The sequence below is a fragment of the Microchirus variegatus genome (genome assembly GCF_963457635.1).
Source record: "Microchirus variegatus genome assembly, chromosome: 2".
Classification (NCBI taxonomy): domain Eukaryota; kingdom Metazoa; phylum Chordata; class Actinopteri; order Pleuronectiformes; family Soleidae; genus Microchirus; species Microchirus variegatus.
Window position 1 is genome coordinate 2,636,113 of NC_139803.1, and position 6,097 is coordinate 2,642,209.

Below are 6,097 nucleotides of genomic sequence, written 5' to 3' on the forward strand. Positions count from 1 at the left end.
TGGCAACCCGTGGTCGCTCGGGCAGCTGAGACTCTACTGACTGCAATGATTGGTAGATGGCGGTAGGTGGCGCCACATGACGCCAAAACATGATTTCAAAACATAAACATGATTTGCAGTCTGCAAAATATTTTTTTTCAATGCAAATATTTTGTCTGTACTGTTGTTGTTGGTGAGTTCAGTTTGTTAGTTGATTTAGATTTATTACATAATGCACCTTTAATTAATTAATATTTCATAATGTGTGATTTTAGTCTGACAAACATTATAATGTGTTTATTTGCTGTTGTTTTCTCTGCTAATGCAATGAACAATATACTGACTGCCTTATAGTACCGCACTATAAAAAAAACCTGAACAAAGTAAATCAAAGTGCTAAAAGTGTCTTTGAATTGGTTTTCACTTGACAGTTCAAGTACATTAAAGGACTGTATGATAGTGTATGTACTTGCTTTGTTCAGTTTACTGCTGTGTGTGTGTGTGTGTGTGTGTGTGTGTGTGTGTGTGTGTGTGTGTGAAGTCACCACAACAAAGTCTTCCTCAGCTGGCCCCAGATCTGCAGCCACATCTGAAGTCGCACAGTTCCTGAAATGAGGTTGTCGTCTCTTTAAACGTGAGCAGAATATGAGAACTCGTGGTTTCGTTACCCTTTGTTTGATTTATTTGCCTCGAATGTACTGTACGTTAAAAAAAGGTTGAGATTAGAGCACGGGCAACGACTTAAAGGTCAACACAGTCTGTGACTTAAAACCTTGAGCAGATGTTTTCTCCGTCCCTGACGCCGCTCGTGTGGAGACCGTAGAACAACTCTCCGGCAAAAAACAAGCCGCTGATCTCATTTTCTCGTCTCATTCATGAGTCGCTGAACGATATAACGACTGGAGACAAAGTGAAAATGCTGATTCAGAATTACAGATAAGACGTTTTTTTTTAAAATGTAACAAGGAATATTAGAGAACTCACTCAAGCACTTTAATGCTTTTAAAGGGGATAATGCCTGAGTTTCCATTTTCTGAGTTTCTAGTACTAAATATGGTATATATATATGTGTATATATATATACCATATATGTGTATATATATATACACATATATATGTGTATATATATATATATATATATACGTATATATATATATATATACATATGTATATATATATGTATATATACATATATATTATTTTTTTTATTATTATTATTATAATTAATAATTTTATTAATTAATAATAATAATAATAATAATAATAATAATTAATAATAATAATAATATGTATATATATATATGTATATATACATATATATATATATGTATATATACATATATAGGATATAGGAAAGCAATGTTCCATTAGTAAAACAGAAATGAATGAATAAATACATGTAGAAATTATGGCTGAGCAGTTGTTTTTTTTTATTATTATTATTTCATTTGCAAATTTAAAGGCGCCATATGTAAGAATGTGGCCAAAAACGGTTACTACATTCAAATTCAAAATACCGAGGTCTTTCAGGTTCCGTTTTCTGACGTAACTGGCAACCCGTGGTTGCTCGGGCAGCTGAGACTCTACTGACTGCAATGACTGGTAGACGGCGGTAGGTGGCGCCACATGCCAAAAACATGATTTCTGCAAAATGTTATTTTTTATTTTTTAATGCTTTTGAGGATTTTGTGGCCAGTTGCTTTAGATTTATTACATAATGCACCTTTAAACCTTCATGTTTTCATCCCTGTATTTAAGTAAAGAGTCCATATGTTGACGGTGTTGTTGTGTGGCGATTCTGCGTCAACCCATGAAATAATCTGCAGGGAATACTGAACCGAAATGATATTGCAAGCGATTAATAAGTGTCTGTTAAGTGTAATCTGGTAATAAATACGCACAGAAAAATGTAAATAAATAAATATAGAAGCAGTATTTTTCATCATCAAAGTCCATACACGTTTATATATTTATTTTTATTTCTACATGTATTTATTGATTTATCCATGCATCATGTATTTTTAAAAAATTTTTTTAACTGTGGCAGTTTTAGTCCTCGATAATTGCCTCTTTTCGGCATAAGAGCTTTTAGAAAACGATAGGTTTGACCACTGAGGTTTTGCTCGGCTTCTCGACCGAGGCAGTGACGAGAGTATAAATTATACCAGAGTGTGTGATAATTCAGCCGCACAGCTGCACGGACCCATAGCTTATCATCTGAATCCATGTGTGCCCCCTGGAGGCAGCTGTGAGTTTATCTTCAAATCTGTTGCTAAATGTAAACACACACACAAGTAAGTTTTTTTTTTTTTTTTTAACGACTATAAATGACTTAAAATACTTAAGTGTGTGTCAGGAGAGGACATAGAGCCTGGGAAGGCTGGACACCATCCAGCAGACATTGATGACATCATGCAAGATATCGTGAATTATAACCATACGTCTTAAAGGCGCCATGTGTAAGAATGTGGCCAAAAACGGTTACTGCATTCAAATTCAAAACACCGAGGTCTTTTAGGTTTCTTTTTTCTGACCTAACTGGCAACCCGCGGTCGCTCGGCAGCTGAGACTCTACTGACTGCAATGATTGGTAGACGGCGGTAGGTGGCGCCACATGCCAAAAACATGATTTCAAAACATAAACATGATTTGCAGTCTGCAAAATATTTCTTTTAATGCAAATATTTTGTCTGTACTGTTGTTGTCGGTGAGTTCAGTTTGTTATATGAACATTATTCCTGAGTCTCTGTGACATATTAGGAGGATTTTATGGCTAAGTTGCTTTAGATTTATTACATAATGCACCTTTAATAATCTTGTGTCAGTAAAGTACACAGACTCACACACACACACAGTGACTGTGACGCTCACCGTGTTACGTACGTACATCTGGAAGCGAGTGCTGTCGTTTCGGTTCGGTCAACCGTATCCAGATGCACTTTACTGAATATTTAAATGCTCTCGAAGAGGTAATTAAACATAAACACCATGTGTTTCGGAGCAACAGCTTGTTTGACAGACACACACACAAACACACACAAACGGATATAGGACGGACCTCCTCAGGGCCAGCTGGTTGTAGTTTATAGACGACCTTTGACCCTCGAGATCTCTGGACCTCTCCGCCGAGCTTGACGTGTTGGGAGTGGAGTGTAATGTAATGACCCAGAGGAGAGAGAGACACACTCGAGACACCGGAGGGTGGGAAAGGTCACGATGCAGCACATTCTTGTTCTTAAGCGAGACGCAAAAACATCTGTGCATTTGGTAACAGCGTTTCTGAACGGAGAGGGACATGGGGCAGGATTTTTATCTAATGCGATCATCGGTGTGATCCTTATTTCCTTTGGTCCGGAGCCACTTTATTACATTCTTTTACACTAAATGTCAACACTGGGGTTTGCACAAACCAGCCACTTTATTAGGTACACCTGATCATGTAGACATGATGAAGATGAGTATGGAGTTAGAGTTGTGTGTCTTTATTATTCAATCAAAAAAAACCTTCGCTTCAATCAAAAAAAAACCTTTCAAAGACAAAAAAAGGGTTCAAATGAAATTTTTTGAGTCTCAAAAATGTTTAGCATTTAAAAACGTTTTTTCTTTGAGTGAAAGGGATTTTTTTTGATTGAAGTGATTTTTTCTTTTTTTTATGAAAATATTTTTTCTTTGGTTGAAGCAACTTCTTCTTTGATTGAGTTATAAAGACACAAATGTCCTACCCATAAAATGGCCCAAACGCACAACAGCATTACTTCAATCAAAAAACTTGCTTCAAACCAAAAAAAAAACCTTCACTACTATCAAAGAAAAACAGTGTTCAAATGCAATTTTTTTGAGTCTCAAATATATTTTTGCATTCAAACAATTATTTTCTTTGATTAAAAAGTTGTATTTTTTTGATTGAAGTGAAGGTTTTTTTGATTGAAAATATTTTTTTTGATTGAAGCAAACTTTTTTTTGATTGAGTAATAAAGACACAAATCTAACTCCATAGATGAGCTGCTGGAGTTCATACGGAGTTCCAGAACAAAGAAAGTGACTTTGAACTATTGTTTTCCAGGGTTGGCCACAAAACAAAACCTTTTTGAGATTAGCTATGATATCACTGATATTTTCTGAGTGTGCATATGGATAGATGCAACATGCAGTTATCCTACGATATCCTCTGTCAGTCTTTCACACACATACTCCGTCTCAGGCAGCAGGGCCGTTTCTAGCCGTTTGGGGGCCCTATGCGAGATACTAATTGGGGGCCCCTATTTTTTTCAAACTCGAGGTAGAGATTCCTAACGTTTTGCTGATTACCCCACAAACACTTACAAATGAATGCATCCAATACATGCAAATAAAGACAGGTACTTCTAATTCTCAAAAAATATAATAAAATATGAGTCTGAACTTGGCAGTTTGGGGGCCCCTGGCGGTTGTGGGGCCCTATGCAGCTGCATAGTCCGCATTATAGCGAGAAATGGCTCCGTCGGTCAGGTCAAATCTTCAAATCGTCAGCCATTAACATTGTAGACACCTTATTGGCTGCCTGCCGACACCATGTTGGTGACCGCTGCTCAAAATTGATAAATGATAAAGATGAATAGAACGGTTGCTTCACAAAGGGCATCAGGCATAAAAAATCTCTGCCAGCTAAAAGAGTAAATGAACACAAATCCAGTGAGCAGCAGTTTCTCTGGGAGAAATTTTGCATTTCGGCTGCCAGAGGTCAGAGGAAAATGACCCAACTGATTCAAAATAACTCAAAAATAACCACTCATTACAACCAATGTATGCAGAAAACATTTTCTGTACATTTGGAATAGAAATGTATCAAAAGCCAACAAAGAAGAACATTCAGACATTCTGTCCTCCCAAACACAAACTGCTCCTTACTCGAGTTCTCTTTTTTGGAGAAAGTGCTCCCCCTGGTGACACAGAGAGGAAGTGGAAGGGAATAAAAGGCAACTGTTTCCATATCAAAGTTTATTGCTGACATGCATGTAGAGATCTGATGAAGTAGAAAAATATGCTTTTTATACAAACGTGTTTTCATCTGTACAACGATGCAGTTTTCTGTATCTAGATGCCCATGTGACTGACCAAGCAGCTTACAACACATTATCCCACTGGGTTTTAAACTACACCACATTTTAATATCCTACACTAGGGTTTCCAGTTGAAACGGGTCAGTAATATATCGGTCGTATACCAATGACTTAACTGCAAATCGGACAAGAAAAATAGAATCCTAATGAAACCGATGACATTTGGACTTTCCATTCAAATTGGGTGTTGGGGGTGAGGGGTGGGGGGGGCGGGTGGGCATATATAATAAATAATTCTCGCACTGGTTTTCAGTTTTGGGACCCAAATGAGTTATCGTCATCTTCTCGCGCCATAAACGGTCTGCGTTTCCACGCTACTAACCATGCTTTTCAGCCCGCTCACATCGCAGTCAGACGATGTGAGCGTGCGTCAAAAACGAACATCGAACGTGGTACGATCCACTAGCTAGAATGTGGAGAAACACTTGTTTATGGTGGTGGTGGAGGGGGCACAGATAAAAACATCGATATCAGGGGGTCAAACTGAACCTGGCAGTTAAGATATTTCCACGGACGATCACTTTGTTAGCGTTCAGCGACGGCTTCAGTGCTCATGAAAATAAAACGAGAGAAAAAAAACAAAAAAAAAACACCCTCCCGATGGACGAGCTAGACTACTACAATACTGCTGTATACCTATGGAATTCACATTGAGGTGGGAGAAAGCAGTAAAACGCTCTCTTTTTACATATTATTTTAGCCTCCAGATGTGGTGGTTCGACGGCCAACATGGCCCATAAACGCAACGTCAACCGGCGTGTGTTGAAAACAGCGTTGGTGTCCGACTGTGGTGGAACTATTACTGTACATACAATGTGACTGGCACAGTCGCGATGGTGCGTTATTTACATACTGACCCGGAGTGCAGTCTTAAGAGGGGTGAGGGGAGAAAGAAGGTAATGTGTGAGTTTCATTCGGTTAAAAATAGATCTATGCAAATGTCAGTCTTTTTTTTTTTATTAGTGTAGCTTAATTTGACCACAGACTTTGTGGAAAAACGGCAAGAAAAATGACCCAAA